Source organism: Ambystoma mexicanum, chromosome 6p (assembly GCF_040938575.1).
Source record: "Ambystoma mexicanum isolate Mex_15411 chromosome 6p, UKY_AmexF1_1, whole genome shotgun sequence".
Lineage (NCBI taxonomy): Eukaryota > Metazoa > Chordata > Amphibia > Caudata > Ambystomatidae > Ambystoma > Ambystoma mexicanum.
The window spans coordinates 18,527,143-18,549,606 of NC_090935.1; the positions used below are offsets into that span (position 1 = coordinate 18,527,143).

At 47.3% G+C, this 22,464-nt stretch overlaps 1 protein-coding gene across 1 annotated transcript in view; it reads left to right on the forward strand.

Annotated features, from left to right (window-relative positions):
• LOC138511142 (zinc finger protein 585A-like) overlaps window positions 1-22,464 on the forward strand; it is a 185,115-nt gene that overhangs the window by 26,628 nt on the left and 136,023 nt on the right. The window contains exon 2 of the mRNA XM_069626634.1: window positions 3,188-3,264. The gene's annotated coding sequence lies outside the window, so the exon portion shown is untranslated. The remainder of the gene's footprint in view (window positions 1-3,187; window positions 3,265-22,464) is intronic.

Below are 22,464 nucleotides of genomic sequence, written 5' to 3' on the forward strand. Positions count from 1 at the left end.
TCCACACCGCCGCCCGCCTTATCCCGCGGGAGAAGGCCAGGCCGTCGACGCTCCGAGGAGCATCCGCCAGTGGGTTTCCCGCCACCCAACGACCGTAGAGATGCCGGACGACTCGACGCCCTCACTGGGCCACAGTTCTTCACAAACTCTTTGCGGTCCTGATCTATCAACATCAAGGTGCCCCGCACGCCTCTTCCTTGCAGGACGTCTTCGCTCTGTCGTCGACGAGCACCGCTGGGACCGAAGCTGCCGCCTCGACGCCGAGTTCACTTTCTTCGAGGGACCTCGATGATCCGTGGCTCCTGCTTTAAAGGGAGCCGCTCTAGAAGGATCCATTGACGACTCGTCGTCCAACGCTGTTATTCCAGGTACATTGGGGTGATAGAAACATTATAGAAGGAAATAAGACAAATAGAACAATATATGGACTGGGCTTGTGATATCTTTATTTTACGGGTTGCCCAGGTGGGGGGGGAGGATCTCCACACAGATTTGTGTCTAGGTAACAGGGCCAGTATTCTGCCAATTGTTATAACCAACTGCTTTCCTCCTATCTATTGTTGGTTACCTTTATTAAGTGATTTGTGTGACATTTAACCAGAGTACAGTTGATGCACTTTAATGAAATCTGATAATAATTGTGGCACCACTTAGAACTGTATATATTTGCCATTGTAGATTTGCTGAGCACAAAGTGAGTTATACATAACCTTGAACTTAATTATATAAAGGCTGTGTTTTAACTAATACAGTGGGCCTCATTACGACCCTGGCGGAGTGGGTTTACGCCAGCGTTATTCGCGGCGGACCCGTCCGCCCTACTACGAGTTCCCGTAGCGCCATGGAACGTTTTCCCCCTGGTTTTTCCGGGCGGAAAAATCCATGGCGCTACGGGACCTTGTTGTTAATTACGCCACCGTATTTTACGGTGGCGCAATTAACGCCTTCCCCACTCCCATTATACCCTATGGGGCAAAAATGGGAATGGGGAAGGGTAAAATGGGGAATGGGGATTTACCGCCCCGCCAAGGTCGGCATGGGGCGGAAAATCCGCCAACCTCCATGGCGCTATCGGCAGCTTTCCGCCGTGCTCCGCGGTGCATTTAGCACCGCGATTTCCGCCAGGGTCGTAATGAGGCCCAGTGTGTGGACATTCCTTTGTGGGGGTTTGGGGACTACACTGTACTTAAGAACCAGCCTGCATCACCTCCTGAGAAGCTAGGCCTTGATTGCTTGTCCATTGCTACGAACAATAGAGAATCTTGCAGGGGTCCTCTGTGCCTCTCCTCTACCATATACAGACCCCCCCCTCCAGTCTTTACAATCTCTAATTGGGATATTTGCATACCCACAGTACTTTGAAAGGAAAACCAATTTAAAGCCTCAAAATGATATTATGTGCAGTTTAAGGAAATGTCATAAATATGCATGTGCACAATTATTATGAAATGCATACAAGATTGTTTGCAACATACCCTACCTTTCAATTGTTGTGTAGGTTTCAACAAGTGCTCAGTGAAACCCTTTTTGTATAGGAGCGAGTTAAAATATCATTTGTTAAGGTCTATCCCCATGGAACTCTGACCATTTTGAAAGGTTGCAGATTGTGTGAAAAGCATTCTAGTTATCTGAATATTGTTGCCCTCATTTTATATAAGAATAATGCCAGGCAGAGTCCCTACCAATTATCCCCTACAAGCCAAGTAAATGATATTGCAAGGTTGCTCTCCAATCGTAGAGTAATGTTAGCAATGCTAAAGTAGGAGACGCTGAGCATGACATTTGCCTACTCAAAATCCTAAGAGGGCAAATTCATATTTGAGTTTTATAATGCATTCACTTGCAAGGGGGGGGCTCTTCAGAGTGCTTCTGTGACATATATGCAAAAATAGGAAGCATGGGATGAGGTTAGATAACCTAGTAGCCTGCTTACTTACAGTCAGTACTCGATATTTGAGCTGACACTCAGGTTACATAATGTGAGTAATGCTTTTTACTAAGGCACCACGAGTAGCAGAAATTTTTGTGCTTGAACGTCATTCATATTATAACATAAACCAAGACTTGCATATAAGTCTGGTAACCTTTTGCTGAGCTAAGGTATGCAGAGTGCAAGGTTGTCTGGTAATATCTGAATGTGGCCTGGGGCGGAGTTTGAGTCATACAGCATATGTGTGGTAGAGTCAAGAATAGGATCCTGGGTGGGGAGGGAAGATAATTTAGTTAATGTGTGCAGTCATATCTTGCTTATATCTTCTGTTCATGGAGCCACCTTTTCATATTCATGTTTAACCTTATGTGGGTCTATTCTACTTTTAAAGTTTTAAGGTTTTTAAGGTCAAGCATGCATAGTGGGCCAATGCCAATAGGTGACACCAGAATATCAATAGTAGTTAGTATAATTTAGCTTTATCTTGAGAGAAAGCAAATATTACGTACCTGCGGTGGCTTGTGCCTCATTAAATCTTATTTGAATAGGTGGGAATTGTCTGCGTGCGCTGCTAAAATTCTTCTGAGCGGCACCCAGAAGGAAGCTGGGCAAGCGCACATGCGCACAGCTTGGAGGGAACATTGCTCCCCACCACCGATGCGCTGTAGCAGGTCTACACGGGAGGATAGCTGGGGGGCAACGCTGCTTTTGATGCAGTAGATCCATACTCCCACCACAGATGCGCTGTAGCAGGTCTACCCGGGAGGATAGCTGGGGGGGGCAACGCTGCACTTGTTGTAATAGATCTATACAGTTTCAATCGCTGCCCGGCGCTTAGAGCCTGCTCTCCAGTATTTAGCATGTTCGGAAAGATGAATGATTCCTTTTCATTAGCTGCTGCTTCCCTCATTGACATCCAAGCATGTCGTTGCTACCTCTCTACATCCTCCTTTGTCACTTCCTCTGTTATTAGATGATGGATGATTAGTGCTGCAGCTCCCCTGCTGTCTACCCTACTGCCACTCCCCATTCACCTCCCTGACCCTGGTCTCTGCTGAGCGCTTCCTTCACTGCTGTCATCACACATACCTGGCTTACCCCCATTGCCCCCCAAAATTTCCTGCAATTGTGTAAAGTATCTGTGGGGACGTAATCATTGTCAAAACGCTTTTTGTTCTGATCAGTGGAGGGACACTGAAGATGTCAACCTGCAGTGTTTGCATACCACTAACTTGTGATGTTTGGTTGTTTGTCTAGGTTCGCCATATAGCACTGGCATGTGACTGTACAACCACTTCTGAGAGCTGAAACACTGCAAGCATGCAGCAATGAAGGTATGCATCTCCTCTCCTCACTGAAACCATAACTGTTCTTGGTGGAGGTGTTTTCTGTAGGCGTTCCCTAGAGGGAAGGCTCTATTCAGCATGTACTGTACAAATGTGATGTAATGTTTGGCTAATATGCAGTCATGCAGTCAATTTCAGCATTATGTAAATTGTGAAATGAGCTGTACATTTTGATTAATTGTGAACATCTCCTGCATTTGCAGTGTACGGCTCCGTACTGTAGGTAGATGTAGCCACAGTTCCATGAGGTGAGGCTTTCCCAATCTTTGCATCTTTACTACGTTGCATCTTACCTATTCGTACCTGTACATTGGATGTAGCCCCCGTTCCATGATGTGAGGCGTTGCCAATCTGTGCATTCTTACTATGTTGCATCTTGGCTATTTGTACATGCACATTGGATGTAGCCCCCGTACCATGAGTTGAGGTTACGCTAATTTGTATACATTGACCTACACTGCCTGTAACCATTACGAGTCCTCTTGCACTTCTCTAGTGTGCTATTAATTTTCTGTAACTAGTGCCTAGATGCCTCCAGGCATAGTGCACTGAAATAAATACAAAAATAAAATTAAAATAAATTCAGCGTGTTCCAAAAAATAATTACTTTTGTTTCCATCATCTAAGCAACTCTTTTTTTGCATAAGCACCTGTGTCGCTACCACCGTGAACTGTATTCTGTCCCACTTGTAGCACATGTCAAGCAGCGGAAGCTTTAACTGCTGCTGATATGTAAGAGCTGGACTGGTAAAGGAAACCTTCTGCTCGAGTTTGTGTTCGGGGAGTAAGGAAACCTGCTGCTCGAGTTTCTGTGTTAGGGGGAGTAAAGGATATGGGCTGGTAAAGGAAACCTGCTGCTCCAGTTTCTGTGTTAGGGAAGTCAAGGACATGGGGTCTCATTAAGAGTAAGGTGCTTCCGTAATGAAGGTTGCCGGTACCGGACCGGCACCGTTCATTACGGGATGCCTGATTACAAGGTCCCTGAGCAGGACCCGGAACAGACATCTGGTAAAACCAGATGTCCTTTGCGGGTCCCGCGAGAGGACCAAGGAGCTAATAACGGGCCCGTTATTAGCTCCATCCCCATTCCCATTGAGCCCTGTGGGGGCTCAAATGGGAATGGGGAATGGTTTTGTGATTGAGGAATTACCGGGTCCTCCAAGGTCGGAATTGTGGAATTGGATAAAATGGGGAGCCTGGGATTGTTATCATTATGATGAAAACATAAGTATTCTCTGTTAGAATCACCATTACCCAATCACATATTAGACTGATGCATTTGCAATATGCTTTTAGAATGATATTCTATGAATATAGCGCTTGCCATTAAGCCACTTTGCGTTTGCAAATAGAATGACACAGTGGCATATTTGAAATGCCATGGAAAGCCATTTAGAATGACACACATGTATGCTTTGTAGAGACACATTAGAGATATGTTTGACACGCTGTCACACATGTATGTATGTATGTATGTATGTTGAGGCACTTAGAATTAGCTTGCTTCATAGTATGAGAGATTTGCGGTAAACACTAGGAAGCATTTTAACACGAGGCCTGAGCCATTTGCTGATGGAGAAAGACAGAAGTTGCGCGAAATGTTATGGTACACTGTTCGTAAACATTTGCTTGACACACAGATAACATGAACCCTTGTCCAAGAAGGAACCTTATCAGCTTGGCTGGTGTGCTTCGCGGAAAGAACACAAGGGTTGGGGCCAATTGAGTGGGTAGACAGGAGAGAGGGAAGCCTTTTCACACTGAAGAGGTGCTTTAAGAATGGGGCCTAAGAGCCTTTTCTAATGCAGAGAGTGCCAACACAGTGGAGAGAATGGGTATGAACAGTGAATAGATGGAATAAGATGGGGTATTTTGCAACAGACTCGAAAGGCCAAGGCAGAGAGATATGATGTCACGCTGATAGCGCAGTAACAGGACATGCCGTGCAAGAAACACGCAAGGGGACAGGCAGGCATTTTGCTAAACGCTGAGAGAGACATTCCATAGACATTCTGTGCCTCATTGGAGACTATATCTAGGAGTGACTGGAGGGAAAGGAGTTAGAGAGTTTTGGGAGGAGTTCGAGGGAGCCTGCACAAGAGAGGGAGACTGCACTAGAGTTGGAGAGAACCACAGAGGGGTTGCTGGAGTGCTAGATGATGTGTCTTGGTGCAGCAGCCTGATGACGCTCTGATGAGATCGAGTGACCAGATCTTGAGAGGCAGCCACTGACTGACCTGGCACATGCAGAATGGAAGTATGGTTGGCCTAGGCTAAACTGATGGAAAACACACACACACACACACACACACACACACCACACACACACACACCACACACCACACACCACACACACACCACACACACACACCCCTCCCCCCGCCCACCCCTTTGGGTGAAGGGGGAAGATCAGACAGGGTATTGTCTAGAGTGAGAGTGTGGACTGGTGTGGATTGAAGGAGTGGATTGTTGGATGCTTGAAGCTTGCATTAGATTGTATTAGAAGCACACACTCGCAGCACAGGCTTACATTAGAAACCTGAGACGCTTACATAGTTACTGCGTGGTAGCTTTGCACCAGAAGTATAAAAGGTGCAAATTAGACATAGGCCCTCATTACAACTCAGGCGTTAAGGGTTAACGCCACCGTTAACCCTTAACGCCTGATTCCCACCTTAACGCCTGCTTTTTGCAGGCGTTAAGTTCCATGGTGCTAAGGCACCTTGGTGCTAATTACGGCACCGTAATTTACGGTGCCGTAATTAGCGCCTTCCCCACTCCCATTATGCCCTATGGGGCAAAAATGGGAATGGGGAAGGGAAAATGGGAAATGGGGATTTACCGCCCCACTCACCTTGTAATGGGGCGGTAAATCCGCCATCCACCATGGTGTAAACGTAGTTTACACCATGGTGGTAAAGTTGGTGCACTTAGCACCTCAGTTGTAATGAGGGCCATAGAATTAGAACTGTCTGCATTGTCATGCATTATGCTTAGCTGTGTGTATATAAATAAATGTATCCCATTGTATTATAATTGAATCGATTCTTTGTGTTTTCTTTGTGTCTTAGTGTTATTTGTTATTGTCCACGGTAGTAAGATAGGTGTAATCTAGGAGTACACAGTGCATATGGGGCCTGATATGAATGCAGTCAAAGGGGGTGTATACTGATCCACACCCCAATAGGAGATTGTCAAAGATTGTCTGAAGACCGTGGTTGCCCAAGGGGGGGGGGCAACACGACGGTTAGCTGGTTTGGTTTTTCAGACTAACAGAACCCGGTAATTCCTCCTTCACAGAACCCGGTACTGGAACCTGGTATGGAGGCAGCCATGCCCTTAATAAGGGCATGACTGCCTCCATACTCGTAATGAGGCACATGGTAAAACCAGACGTCCTTTGCGGGTCCCGCGAGGGGACCACGGAGCTAATAACCGTCCCGTTATTAAGGGGCCCATTATTAGCTCCACCCCATTCCCATTGAGCCGTATGGGAAATGGTTTTGTGCATGAGGAATTACTGGGTCCTCCAAGGTCGGAATGACCCGGTAATTCCTCATTCACAGAACCTGGTACTGGTACCTGGTATGGCTGCCTCCAAAACCGGGTTCCGGGTCCGGGTTCCCTAAATCGGGAATTTCCGGGCAATTCCGAGTTTGGAGGGTAATTTCTCCCTCAGGGAACCCGGGCCCGGACCTTCCCCATTCCCATTCGAGCCCCCATAGGGCTCAATGGGAATGGGTGTAGGGAGCTAACAACGGGCCGATTACGACCGGCCCGTTGTTAGCTCCCTGGTCCCCTCGCGGGACCCGGTAACGACTCCTGGTTTTACCAGGTGTCCTTACCGGGTCCCACGAGGGGACCTCGTAATCAGGCAGAATGGGTTTAACGGGTCCGCATCCATTTGCGGCACCCGTTAAACCATTCCGCCAGGGTCGTAATGAGGCCCATGGAATGGTAAAGGAAACCTGCTACTCGAGTTTCTGTGTTAGGGAAGTAAAGGACATGGGGCCTAATTTTGAGATTGGAGGTAGTCATGGCGCTATTTGCGTCATGACTTCCTCCAATAATGTTACCGGCAGCGGTCTCGTTCAATGGGGACTTACCGGTGTAGTCCGACCTTTGCGAGACCGGTAATTCCCCATTGAAAAAAACATTCCCCATTCCCATTTGAGCCCCCATAGGGCTCAATGGGAAGGGGGAAGGCGCTAATAACAGTACTGCAATTTGTGGTACCGTTATTCGCTCTGAACTCCCTTAACGGGTCCCGTCCATAACGCCTGGTAAAACCAGGTGTTGAAGGAGGGACCCGCTAAGGGAACTCGTAGTAGGGCGGTAAGGGATTACCGGCTGTTAGGCAGAATCCTGTGCAATGCCCTTAGGGAGCACTACACAAGATTAGGACTACAGGTGAGAGCAAAAATCCCCTTTGGTATCAGTCTGTACCACAAAGATTTAGTTGGTAGCTGTGGCTGAGCAGTCAGATTTATCTCAAGAGTGAGATGTGCAGTATTCAGGGTTTACACGATAGGCCTACAGTACTATGGCACAAGGAAACACTGACCAAAGCTTTGTATTAAAAAGTAGTTATATATTTATTTTAGAAACTTCTAATAAAACACATGTATCACAGTCATCAAGTGAGTTAAATTAAGTCAAAGGAAAAATAGGCACACTCCCAAGTTAAATTGTAGACTAAGTGAACCAGAGTGAAAACTGAGCAAAATGGCACAGTGAAAACCACACACAAGGTGTACTCTAACAATTACTTACAAGGGAGGGAAAGCACAAGTTATATAGGAATGGTTTCCTACACACCCTAGCAACACTTCCCATAAGTTTGTGGACCAGTTTAAGCAAGACAGTGCATCAGTATGGGCAATACTTAAATGAAAACTGGGCAAAATGGCATTTCACAAGGTTTACAAATGGGAAGGCAAGGCTAGTTGTAAGAAATAGGTGCACCACACAGTTCTAGATGAAAATCAGTCTAAAGAAGGCGGGTCTAACAAATGAAGCCAGAGTCAGTAGGCCTGTGCCAGAGACAGTTGGTACAGGGCAGGGGCCCAGGAGCAAAATGTTCTTGTAGCTGCAGTCAAATCTTTGGTTAACTATTTTGAAAAGGTGGATGCAGAAAGTGAAAAGACAATGTTAAGAGAGAGGGGCGGCCAACCCAACAGGTAGGTAAAGGATTTAAAACACCTTTAGTGCTACCGCGAAGAAAGGGCGGCCTGGCGGAACAATGTACCTTTAAATGAAGAAGTGGCTCCTGCTGTGGCAGTTCTTCCTGGTAGTTCCTGCAGTTCGGGTGATCCAGCAGAGGAAGAGGGGCTCTCGTCATGGAGGAAGGTTCGAGTTACTGCACTATCCAGGGATGAAACCAGCCGCGGTACTGCCCGATGAATAAAAGGTACGCTCCTTTAAATCGCGGTCCGGGTGGACTGGTGCCTGGCTATCTGGCCTCCGAGTACAGGGTACGGGAGATTCGACCAAGGCAGGTCCGGGAAGGTGATTGGCAAACTGGTTGGCCCCACCAGCTCAAGGGAAAAAGGCTCTTGCAGATGAAGATCTTCTCTCGTCGTGTGGAGAAAAGTGGTGAGACGCTGCAGCAGGGCATCACCGGTGGTTCAGTCATTGCAGAAGTCTTTGGCTTCTCTCCTCTTCGGCTTCTTAGTTCCAGTGGCGATGTCTTGCTCTTCCAGTCCTCAGGGCCCTGCTTTTATTCAAAAAGATCCCCATTCATACAGCCTAGCTGTCACTCACACAGTGGAGTGGTCATCTTGGCGGGAGACCCTCCAGCCTATCAGGATAGAGTATGACATGGGATGCTGAGGCAACCCTGTCCAGGGGTCCTACTCCCCCTCCCACACAATGGACCAACCCCAGACTCGGTGGCGCCGAAAGGAGGGCTTCTCGGTAGAAGCCCGCCAAAAGGGCGAACAAAGGATCCCTGACCTGGGTTAGGAGTTTAGAGAAAGACACGAGAAAGAAGTTAAGTTCGGGCAATAAAAACCTACCTGAGTAAAGTTAATATTAATATACACCGGCGGTATGTTAGAGGCTGCCAGAAAAAGTGGTAGCCTCGAACAATGGGAAAATCCCATAGGAAAATATTTGCGGTCGCATATAAAAGGTAGTAACCACTGCCACCAGCCAGAAACTTTTGAGAGAGGGACTGTACGGTACCCTCTCAAAAATGAACATAAGGGAAAAACTATTAACCCTTTCCAGTACCTCCATAGTAAGATGGTTTGTACTTGTTAGTTCATAAAAATTGACTAGTAAAGTCAATTGGGACTTTACATGACCTGGGAGACAGTAGCCAGGGTATGGAGTCTATGTTTGGGGGTCGCTACGACACCCCTGTGTCACTACACTGAGGGTGCTGTGTAACACATGTGAGTAACGTTGGTTTCTATGGGGGTGAGAAAATCCAATAGACAAACACAAAAATAGCCTAGAACACACATAGCAAAAAGGCCTAAGAGTGGGAAAAAGAGTCTCACTCTTGGCAGGAGAAAAGAATAAACCCCTCCAAAGTGGTGCAACTCTGTCTGGGGTACTTAAGAGGGGTGGAGGGGGATTTAGGCACCATGGACTGAGTTGCCTAAGCAACTCAAGTCGCACTCCGTCCTGATTGGCCCAAGTGGTGAGCCGGCCGGCTCACCACTTAGCATGTTTGAGTGACAGCTAGGCCGAGTTAATGGGGGTTTTCTGCATAAAAGTAGGGCTTTGGGGACTGGAACTTGAGAAGTCGGCACAGGACCTAAGAATCTGACGAGGGAGAAGCTGAGCCGACCTGCCACAACGACACCACCGGTGGAGCCCTGCTGGACCGGCTCATCACTTTTCCCAACGACAGAGGAGATCTCCAGCCCGGAGAGTCTTCTTCCTTTGACTGGTGGGGATAACCAGTTTCACCTTCTTTTCGCTTCCCTGAAGCATCTTGTGGCCGCCTTGCCTGTGCCAAGCACCCCGGCAACCGGAATACCACGTTTTACCACGACCGCAAAATAAAGGGTAATACCTTTAACCGGAAAACTCTGCGGCTGGTTTCTTCCCTGGCAGTGCAACGACCTTCATCTTTCCTCTACGTCGAGATCTTCTCTTCTTCAGGCAACGCTGCAACGAACAACTGCCCCCGCTAGTGGATCCTTTCCACCTAAGGTACCGTGTTCCACCTGGCTTCCCTTGCAACCGACTGTACGGGGTAGATTTAGCCCCCGGCTTTCGAACCTGGGTTAGCCTGGGACACCCCGGCTAAACTTTTCTAAGCCTAACTAAACCCTTTTTCGAACTCCCTGTAAGACTTTCTAAGCCTGTTAGTTGTGTGATCTTGGTTACATTTGTGCCCTACTCTCCCTAACAGTGGGCCCGGCCTCTGAACTTTGGCTCACCAATAACTTTTGACTTGCCTGCCTTGCTCCAGTGTTCTGAAATATTAGTGTGGTGTATCTCCTTACATTCTGCCTTTTCCCCTCCCTTTTTCGTTAACTTATTAGAGTGCCATCTATAGTTAAGCGCTCACCTGGAAATAAGTGGTGTTAACTAAGACTTGTCTGATAAGGAATAAGGGATGTATATATAATAATAGTAACTGTGTTTTGAAGTGATTTACAATAATAGTGCTGGAGTGTTTCATCAGTGTGTTCTTAAATAAATAATGATATAATTTGATACCAAAGCTCTGGTCAGTGTTTGCTTGTGCTATTGTGACTGAGTGCCTATTGTGTATAGTTTGCATACTGCCTAACTCTTCTTGAGGGAAGTCTGACTGCTCAGCCACAGCTACCAGGTAAATCTGGGTGGTACAGACTGCTACCAAGTAGGTTTCCTGCTAAACACCTGTAGTCCTAAATCTTTTGCAGTGTTCCCAAAGGGAACTGCACAGGTTTCTGCCTAACAACATGCATTCTAGAATCGATCTATGGTTGGTAGACAATGAAGTTCTGTCCTGGGTTACTGAGTCCCTTATCCACCCTAGGACGTATTCAGATCATTCCCCAATACAATTAACACTGTAGATCCCTGGAGAGTGGCGAATAGACCTCCATGGAGGTTTAAGCCAGCTGCCCTACAGGACCTGGTCTATAAAAATGAGATGTCGCAGCAAATACAGGACTTCTTTGAAATAAATGAAAACTCGGTTAATAGGCCACCTTATGGCAAGCTTTTATGGCCTGCATCAGAGGCCACTTAATATCCACGGAAAGTGGAATTCTCAAAGACATTAGGAGCAGCCCGGAGCGGTTAGAAACACAATTAACACAGGCAACTGGTCCTCCACTCAGGGAACCAGTGGACAATATGCTCGGAGAGGACAACGTCGTGGCAAGGGAAGAGGTTGGGGCACCACTCCCAGAGGTTCATCGGCTGCCAACAACAAATGACCCGAAAGTTCGGGTCCCCTCCCATGCATCTCCGGTCGAGGGCCGGTTAACATCATTCCTACAAGCATGGGAGGGAATTGCCACAGACCGCTGGGTACTGTCAACAATAGCCCACGGTTACTGCGTCGAATTCAGTCAGTCCCCTACATTCAGACCCCCAAGGGGAAGACGCCTATCACCGGAACACCTCTCCATACTTCTTCAGGAAGTCGAACTGCTAGCAATAGAGGTTGTGTCTCTATCTCAGGTAAAGGAGGGCATTTATTCAGTGTACTTCCTTGTACCCAAAAAGGATTTAACCAGGCGCCCTATACTAGATCTTCGCCCAGCAAACAAATTCGTAAAACCTCAAAAATTTCGTATGGTGACTTTGCAGGAGGTAATTCCCCTGCTCACACAGGGGGATTACATGGCAACACTGGACATGAAAGATGCATACTTTCATATTTCAATGTTGCCAGCGCACAGTAAATACCTCAGGTTCATGATAGAAGGCAAACACTATCAGTTCAAAGTGCTACCCTTCGGCATAGCTTCAGCGCCAAGGGTATTCACAAAGGTACTGGCAGTGGCACACCTGCTCAGGTTGTCCATTCCAGTTTACCCTTACCTCGACGACTGGCTCACAACAGGGGATTCTTATGAAACATGCTTCTCAAATACCAAAAAGACTGTAGACCTTTTGTTCCACCTGGGCTTCTCCATCAACGAGAAGAAGTCCAGTCTAGACCCCAGCCAAGTCAAGCAATTCCTAGGGGCTCTAATTCGAACAAAGGACGGCCTCGTCTTCTCCTCCAACGAGAGGGTCCAAAACATCCTGTTTCAGATCCCTCAATATGTAGCCGGTCGGGAGGTGACGGTACGCACGGCCATGCGGTTGTAGTAATGATGGTGTCGTGTATTTACTTGGTACCTCACGCGTGCCTGCACATGCGCCCAATGCAAGAGTGGCTCAACAGCCAGTGGTGTCAGGCCAGCGGACAATGGGACCATCTAGTGGTGGTCTCGCAGGCCTTGGTTCTCTCGCTATGGTGGTGGTCGAAGGAAAACCTTGTAATAGGGAAACCATTCGCCACCCCCGCAGTGGAGGCCACTCTAACCACAGACACATCCCTCACAGGATGGGGGGCTCACCTATCCCATCAGACTGCACACAGAGTTTGGACTCCGATTGTGGATTCCAAATACATAAACTTGCTGGAACTGCTGGCGGTTTTCAAAGCACTGAAGGCTTTCCAGACACACCTACAAGGGATAACAGTGCTGGTCTTCACAGACAGCACCACAGCCATGTACTACCTGAACAAGCAAGGGAGCGCTCACTCTCCAGGACTGTCCAAGCTGTCCCAAAACATCTGGAAGTGGGCTCTCAAACACATGTTCCTGTTATCTCAACATGTACCAGGGGAACTCAATCTTCTGGCAGACGAACTCAGCAGAGACTTCCCTCTGCCCGCAGAGTACGAATGGTGACTACACGTTTTTGTAGATTGGGGCTTCCCAGAGATCGACCTGTTTGCAACTCAGCAGAATACCCAATGCTAAGATTACGCCTCCAGGTACCCCCAGAACCGCTCCAATGGGAGCAGTCTCTGGATAACATGGGCAGGGAAATTTGTCTACGCCTTTCCCCTGACCCCCCCCCTTCTCAACAAGATAGTTCACAAGATGCACCAGGAACCCGTTACCATGATACTGGTGGCCCCCATGTGGGCCTGCCAACCCTGGTTCGCTCATCTGATGGAGATGTCACTGTCTCCTCCGGTGACACTACCCTGCCCGTACAACCTGCTGTCACAGGCCAAATGCTGCACCCAAGCCCAAAGACCCTGAACTTGGCAGACTGGCTCCTGAGGTCATAGAATTTGGACATCTGCAGCTCCCACAGAGATGCATGGACATTCTCAGAGAGGCAAGGAAACCGAACACACGTTACTGCTACTCTAGCAAGTGGAAATGGTTCATCATCTGGTGTAAATCAAAGAGCATCAACCCCGTTGACTGCTCTCCCACACAAATTGTTCTATACCTGACTCACTTGTTGGACTCAGGATTAGTCTTTAATTCTATGAAAGTGCACCTAGCTGCACTCTCCGCATACACTACGTCTCAACATAAGGTGTCATGGTGGAAAGTTCCAGTTATTAAAGCCTTCATGGAGGGAGTGAAAAGAATTCACCCTCCTATATCTAATCCAGCTCCCGGATGGGACCTGAATGTTGTACTAACCAGGCTAATGGGCTCCCCCTTCGAACCCATGCATAAAGCAACCCTTAAGAATCTCACTCTTAAAACTGCTTTCTTGATAGCTATCACCTCCATTAGGAGAGTGAGTGAACTACAAGCGCTCGCTATACTAGATCCCTTTGTAACAGTTCACAAAGATAAGGTGGTTCTACGCACACACCCTAGGTTTGCACCAAAGTTCATTTAAAAATTCCATGTCAACCAGTCTATAGAACTACCAACGTTCTTTCAAAACCCATCAAACTTGGGAGAAAAAAGCCTGCACACACTTGATGTGCGCAGAGCGGTCACGTTTTATATGAAAAGAACTAGACCACTGAGAACGACTAATCAGTTCTTTGTCTTGGTGGCGGCAGGAAGAGAAGGAGATGCAGTTTCCAAATCCACTATATCTAGATGGATTGTCCAGTGCATCACTCTCTGTTACACTCTTGCTAAAACACTCGGGCATCCATAGCATTCATTGCAAATGTTCCCCTTGAGTACATTTGCAAGGCGGCAACTTGGAGTTCTGTACACACCTTTACAAAACACTATTGCCTAGACACTCATTCTAGTTCTGATTCTCAGGTGGGACGAGCAGTACTAAGACATCTTTTCACTACTGTTCCTTCTCACAACCCACCTCCAAATCCGGGTACTGCTCGCTAGTCTATGCACAGCATGTGATTCTAAGCAGATTAACAAACATCAGAAGACGTGCATTACTTACCGTAAAAGCATTTTTGATGGCTGTATCTGCTTATATTCACATGCGCCCAACCTTCCTCCCCGCTCGGATGGAAGGAGCATAGATGTCTTATTACTTTCTCTCTTTTCTGTACTCACGTAGTCATAAGGCTCCCTCATGGCAGAAAAAATACAAAGAGGGACTTCGACGCGTGAGGGATTTTGGGTACACTACACGTCACTATAGGGATAGTATTACAGACACGCCTATGTCGAGGTCCCCTTTTCGACTTTCGAAAAACAAGATGCAATACTCCGCAGTGACCACTGGATGTCGGACTATGCAGAGCATGTAAATCTAAGCAGATACAACCATCAGAAATGCTTTTACAGTAAGTAATGCATGTCATTCTTGCTATCACCGGGCGTGGATTTTGCCCCGATCGCGGGGTGAGCTGCGATATCCTGTGTGCCCTTTTGACTAAGAATTGGGAGGACAGTGATGGTTCTTGCAGTACATCCTTGATGAAGGTCTCCATGAATATTTCCATGTTCTGCTGTGGGATAGTCTCCGGGATCCCCACAACAGTGATAGTATTTCTCCTTGACCTCGCTGCAAGGTCCTCATTCTTATCCCTTATAGCTCTCACTTCCCTTTGCAGTTCTTGCACCACCTGTGCGGTTTCATTGCTGGTGTCCTCTAGTGTGCTGACTCTGCTTTCTACTTCGGGCGTTCTGCTACTCTCCTTGTCCATGCGTTCCTGCATTCTGTCCATTTTATATGTGAAGCCATCAAGGTTCAAGCTGACGTGTCTGGAGGACGAATGAAGACTAGTGATGTAAATATTCTCTAAGAACTCCAGAAAGGTTGGTAAAAGATGAGCCGCATCTCAGGCTCGAAATGCATCTGCTCATGCTACAAGAAACAATGAAGAAATACATAAGTCTTGTGATGTAATGGAATGTGGATGCGGGACATTGGAATGTGGGGGTAGGTTAGGGAAGGCAGTTAAAGTTGGTTGTTAAATGAAGTAAGACCTACATGGTGGCCTGGAGTCCTTCTTAATGTAATAAGAAAGCACGTGTGATTCAGGGTACACCAATAAGTCAGTTTACACGTGTACAGATGCTGGAAATGCAAGTAGTGAAAAGTATTCATAAAGACTTGCTACGTATTGAATAGATTGCGGCGATGCACCAATATACATAGGAACAAATGAACTTGGATGATCCTGTAAACGCACTTGATCAGGCTTATAAACTTTAAGAAGCAAGAAAAGACTTGCAGAATGCATGGCACTGTTGGAAATTACCTATGGCGAGGCAGGTTGTTGAAGATCGAGGTTAGCTTAGAATCAAGAAGATAAGGCCATGATGGAATGGAAGCCTGCCTGCCACGCCCATGAGAATAGAACACGCTTCTGTTTGAATTAATATGAAAAAACACTGAAGGCTTCAAAAGTTCACCATCAAATAGTGTTTAATACACCAAAAAGCTCAGAGTGGTCTCCTAGTCACATGGGTGAGATTGAAATAGCCTGGGTCAAGCTGTCCCGAAATTAAGGAGGTACAGTGAAGCTATACTCCCTTCAGTTCGCAGAGAAGTCCACGACTCCAAGGCCAAATTCAAAAGCTAATTGGCTGACCCATCTTAGAAGTGTTGATAGATAGGGGGTTAAGTGAAGGAGAGACATGATCACGCCGAGCTTTCACAGACCTGGGAAGGTTGCCTGCATGCTGCTAGCATGAGGAACATTGTAGAAGGTTACCAAACCAATCATAGAGCCTCATATAATGAGGAACCCTATAGTTTGTAGAACCAATTAATCGTTGTGTATTTAGTGACAATGGTTATGACAAGTTATTAGGGGATGAGCTTAGATGCCCACCTGACTTAGATACCCAATCGTAACCTTTGGCTATATAGAACACATAATTAGACGTTCAAGGAGAGCCAATCACTGGTGGTCATAAGTTTTCGTAGTTTTCCACGTAGAATGATGTCACTCATGACACATTTTTAGTATAAAAATTTTTAAGGGGTGCGTTGAGATCAAGCTGTTTGGTGTCGGATGATGCCCGTTGTACTCTGTTTTAGATCATTGATATTAAAACAAAATATTTGCTGACTCCCTGAGTCATTCTGATAATTGATGTTGGAGTATTTCTTGCATCCCCATTCACCTGAGTATTGCTACCTTGTCTTAAAGGACTATTAGGAGTAAGGGTTCAACTGGAGACTGTGGGCCTCATTACACGGATGGCGGAGAACCATGGCGCTATTAGCGCCATGGTTCATGCCGGTAAAATACCGGCACCGCCTTGGCGCAAAGGGGAATTTCCGCCCCATTCCAAGGTTGGCAGGGTGGTAATTCCCCCTTCCACCATTGCCCTTCCCCATTCCCATTTTTGCCCCATAGGGCATAATGGGAATGGGGAAGGTGCTAATTACGGTACCGCAAATTGCGGTACCGTAATTAGCTCCCTGGGTCTCTTTGCGGGTTGGTTTTTAACACCTGCAAAAAGCAAGCGTTAAATCCCCCAACCCGCAAAGGGACCTCGTAGTAAGGCGGTAAGGATTTACCGGTACCGGTATTGTACCGGTACTGGTAAATCCTTACCGCCATCCGTGTAATGAGGCCCTGTATGTAATCTATTATTAGTGTTGTGTGATATTCTTGCCGGTTAGTAGTAATTTTTCATAGTGTTTGGCCATAAATAAATAACCATATTTTTTTAGGCAGCATGTATAAATGTAATCTGTGATTCTCATTGTGGACCCTTTACAAGCTCACCACCTCTTGAGACTTAGCCTAGATCCTAGTCACTGCTACCTTGTATTGGTTTGGCTACAGCTGCGAGTTGTCCCTGTATAGATTGGCCTTCTATACATCTGTCCACCAGGCCAGAGTATAGAAAATCAGTCCTAACAGCTATATGCTAAAGTTTGTCGAATCTGGATAGTCTTGAATGGGAAAAATTATTCTGCTTGCGTCTGCAGCCCAAAGTGCTGGACGGGATTGCAGGATTGCAACAAAAATGCGCAGGGATTGTCACCAAGACCTGAAAGCATGCTTTTGCAAATCTGTGCTTTTGTTTTATTTTTTCCAGTGTCAAAATGCAAGCACACAAATATTGATATAACATTGGTGCCTGGCTCTCGGCAAGGACACATGTCTACTCATTTTCTCATTGGGGCATGCAGCATGACAGAAGCCCATGCGCCATGGATTGTGGAGACTGGCCATTGGTCACATTATGAGGACACTGAGCTAGGATGCAGGATAAGTGCTTTGGATAACGGGGGTGGTTTGGTGAGGCTGGGGTCATGGTCGAGCTCATGCCCTCGGCAATTCATCCATGATTTGCATCCCCAGTATGCGCTGCTGATAACCACACACATCAGTGCATTGCAAAAAATGTTTGTTAAAGAAGGGTTAAAGTTCTTTCATATATGTTGAAAGAGGATCTATTAATCACTTATAGACAGTGATGTTACATCATGAAACATTTTCACTGATAACCTATGAAATTAATTGAAAAAACCTGGTTAAAGCGACGTTGTAGAAAAATCAAGAAACCCAAGAAATGTGCCAAACATAACTCGTGACACTGCCATGCACTGCTAACAGTAACGCCCAGGGCATCAAAGACGACAACATCGGTGACAAGCTTGAACAAGCAGTGTGTCGACCCATACTACGCCATTGCCATGCACTGCTAACAGTAAAACCCAGGACATCAAAGACGACAACATCGATGACGAGCTTGAACAAGCAGTGTGGACCCATACTACGCCACTGCCATGCACTGCTAACAGTAACACCCAGGTCATCAAAGACGGACATCGATGATGAGCTTGAACAAGCAGTGTGGCGACCCATACTACGCCACTGCCATGGACTGCTAACAGTAACACTCAGGACATCAAAGACGACAACATCGATGACGAGCTTGAACAAGCAGTGTGTTGACCCATACTACGCCACTGCCATGCACTGCTAACAGTAACACCCAGGACATCAAAGACGACAACATCGATGACAAACTTGTACAAGCAGTGTGTCGACCCATACTATGATATTGAAACAATAAGAAAATATGGAAATACTGTATGCACATGTTGTCAATGGAAGTCTTATAGTTGGTCACATGAAAAATGCACTCCTGTATAGGGTGTAAACAGGTTGTTTTTTCGTCTGTTTATATAATGTGGAAAATGTATTTTATGTATGTGCACCTAACACATATGTGTGGCTTTTAAAACCATGTAATGTTGGAAACAATGGGCCTCATTCCGAGATTGGAGGTAGCCATGGCTGCCTCCAATAACGGGTCCGGCACCGGTCTTGGTCAATGGGGACTTACTGGTGCATTCCGACCCTGGAGGCACCGGTAAGTCCCCATTGAACAAACCATTCCCATTTGAGCCCCCATAGGGCTCAATGGGGAGGGTGTTAATAACGGTCTCCCGACTAGCCAGGCCATTATTAGCGCCCTGGTCCCTTAGCGGGACCCGTAAGGGACGTGTGGTCAGACCACGCGTACCTTACGGTTCACGCTAAGGGACCTCTGAATTGGGTGGTAAGGGATTACCAGCACCGGTAAGGAGACCGGTGCCGGTAATCCCTTACCGCCCAACTCATAATGACCCCCAATGCCGTTTGATCAAATAGAAAGTGAATAAGTGGTGACCACTGAATGGTTTATGGTCGAAGGTTTGTCTATCTAAAGCCCGTACCCTGATCATTATTTATGTTTATGTGTTTATTGGGGAACAAATGGGGTGGGGGCGATGAACTTCCCCTTTCCCCCTGTGCACCCATTAAATAAAAGGAAAAATTATAATTTATAATTGATTATTTATAACACACTTAATACCCACAGGTTTCTAAGTGTGGACCCGGGGATTGAACCTTTGTTGCTCTGCGTTGTCTTGCTTCCGAGGTTAGCGCATTGCCTCTGAGCTATCCTCCCGAGAATAAAAAAAGATTGTTTTTCAATGTGAATTACCACAAAGTAGTTCACTTGGATAAAACAATGCATGATTTTAAAGGGGATGGGGCCGGAACAGGATATCTAGAGATGAATGCATTACTTCATACTTCCTAGCTGGATCTGAGTGGCAGTCCTGTATGATCCTACATGGTTCCATGCATCTCAGCTGGCTCTCCATGTATGGCAGTCCTGTGTGACGTCATGCTTCCCAGCTGGCTCTGTTTGGCAGTCCCGGGTTACTATGCATGACTTCCTGCTTCTCAGATGGCTGTGTGTGGCAGTCTTGGGTGACTAAGCATGACTTCATGATTCTCAGCTGGCTCTCTGTGTGGCATTCCTGGGTGACTATGCATGACTTAATGCTTCTCAGCTGGCTCTCTCTGCAAGTTTTAGTTCTGCGTGGCTATGCATGGCTTCATGCTTCCCAGCTTGCTCTCTCTGTGAGTGGCATTCCTGCGTGACTATGCATGATGTCATGCTTTCCAGCTGGATCTCTGTGAGTGGCAGTCCTGCTATGCATGGATTCATGATTTCCAGCTGGATCTCTGTGAGTGGCAGTCCTGCGTGACTATGCATGGCTTCCTGCTTCCCTCCTGGCTCTCTGTGAGTGTCAGTCCTGCATGACTATGCATGGATTCATGATTTCCAGCTGGATCTCTGTGAGTGGCAGTCCTGCATGGCTATGCATGGATTCATGCTTTCCAGCTGGATCTCTGTGAGTGGCAGTCCTGCGTGACTATGCATGGATTCATGCTTTCCAGCTGGATCTCTGTGAGTGGCAGTCCTGCATTGCTATGCATGGATTCATGCTTTCCATCTGGATCTCTGTGAGTGGCAGTCCTGCATGACTATGCATGGATTCATGCTTTCCAGCTGGATCTCTGTGAGTGGCAGTCCTGCATTGCTATGCATGGATTCATGCTTTCCAGCTGGATCTCTGTGAGTGGCAGTCCTGCGTGACTATGCATGGATTCATGCTTTCCAGCTGGATCTCTGTGAGTGCCAGTCCTGCGTGACTATGCATGGCTTCCTGCTTCCCTCCTGGCTCTCTGTGAGTGTCAGTCCTGCATGGCTATGCATGGATTCATGCTTTCCAGCTGGATCTCTGTGAGTGGCAGTCCTGCATGACTATGCATGGATTCATGCTTTCCAGCTGGATCTCTGTGAGTGGCAGTCCTGCGTGACTATGCATGGATTCATGCTTTCCAGCTGGATCTCTGTGAGTGGCAGTCCTGCATGGCTATGCATGGCTTCCTGCTTCCCTCCTGGCTCTCTGTGAGTGGCAGTCCTGCATGGGTATGCATGGCTTCCTGCTTCCCTCCTGGCTCTCTGTGAGTGGCAGTCCTTCATGGCTATGCATGGATTCATGCTTTCCAGCTGGATCTCTGTGAGTGGCAGTCCTGCATGGATTCATGCTTTCCAGCTGGATCTCTGTGAGTGGCAGTCCTGCATGACTATGCATGGATTTATGCTTTCCAGCTGGATCTCTGTGAGTGGCAATCCTGCGTGACTATGCATGGATTCATGCTTTCCAGCTGGTTCTCTGTGAGTGGCAGTCCTGCATGGCTATGCATGGATTCATGCTTTCCAGCTGGATCTCTCTGAGTGGCAGTCCTGCAAGACTATGCATGGCTTCCTGCTTCCCTCCTGGCTCTCTGTGAGTGTCAGTCCTGCATGACTATGCATGGATTCATGCTCTCTATCTGGATCTCTGTGAGTGGCAGTCCTGCATGGCTATGCATGGATTCATGATTTCCAGCTGGTTCTCTGTGAGTGGCAGTCCTGCATGGCTATGCATGGATTCATGCTTTCCAGCTGGATCTCTGTGAGTGGCAGTCCTGCATGGCTATGCATGGATTCATGCTTTCCAGCTGGATCTCTGTGAGTGTCAGTCCTGCATGGCTATGCATGGATTCATGCTTTCCAGCTGGATCTCTGTGAGTGGCAGTCCTGCATGGCTATGCATGGATTCATGCTTTCCAGCTGGATCTCTGTGAGTGGCAGTCCTGCGTGACTATGCATGGCTTCCTGCTTCCCTCCTGGCTCTCTGAGTGGCAGTCCTGCATGGCTATGCATGGATTCATGCTTTCCAGCTGTATCCCTGTGAGTGGCAGTCCTGCGTGACTATGCATGGCTTCCTGCTTCCCAGCTGGCTCTCTGTGAGTGGCAGTCCTGCATGGCTATGCATGGATTCATGCTTTCCAGATGGATCTCTGTGAGTGGCAGTCCTGCATGGCTATGAATGGATTCATGCTTTCCAGCTGGATCTCTGTGAGTGGCAGTCCTGCATGGCTATGCATGGATTCATGCTTCCCTCCTGGCTCTCTGTGAGTGGCAGTCCTGCATGGCTATGCATGGATTCATGCTTTCCAGCTGGATCTCTGTGAGTGGCAGTCCTGCATGGCTATGCATGGATTCATGCTTCCCTCCTGGCTCTCTGTGAGTGGCAGTCCTGCATGGCTATGCAGGGATTCATGCTTTCCAGCTGGATCTCTGTGAGTGGCAGTCCTGCATGGCTATGCATGGATTCATGCTTTCCAGCTGGATCTCTGTGAGTGGCAGTCCTGCGTGACTATGCATGGCTTCCTGCTTCTCTCCTGGCTCTCTATGAGTGGCAGTCCTGCCTGGCTATGCATGGATTCATGCTTTCCAACTGGATCTCTGTGAGTGGCAGTCCTGCATGGCTATGCATGGATTCATGTGTTCCAGCTGGATCTCTGTCAGTGGCAGTCCTGCAAGGCTATGCATGGATTCATGCTTTCCAGCTAGATCTCTCTGCAAGTGGCAGTACTACGTGACTATGCATGACTTCATGCTTCTCAGCTGGCTCTGTTATCTCGTAAGTGCGTGATGATGTCATTACGCCAGCATGCAGTGACATCAC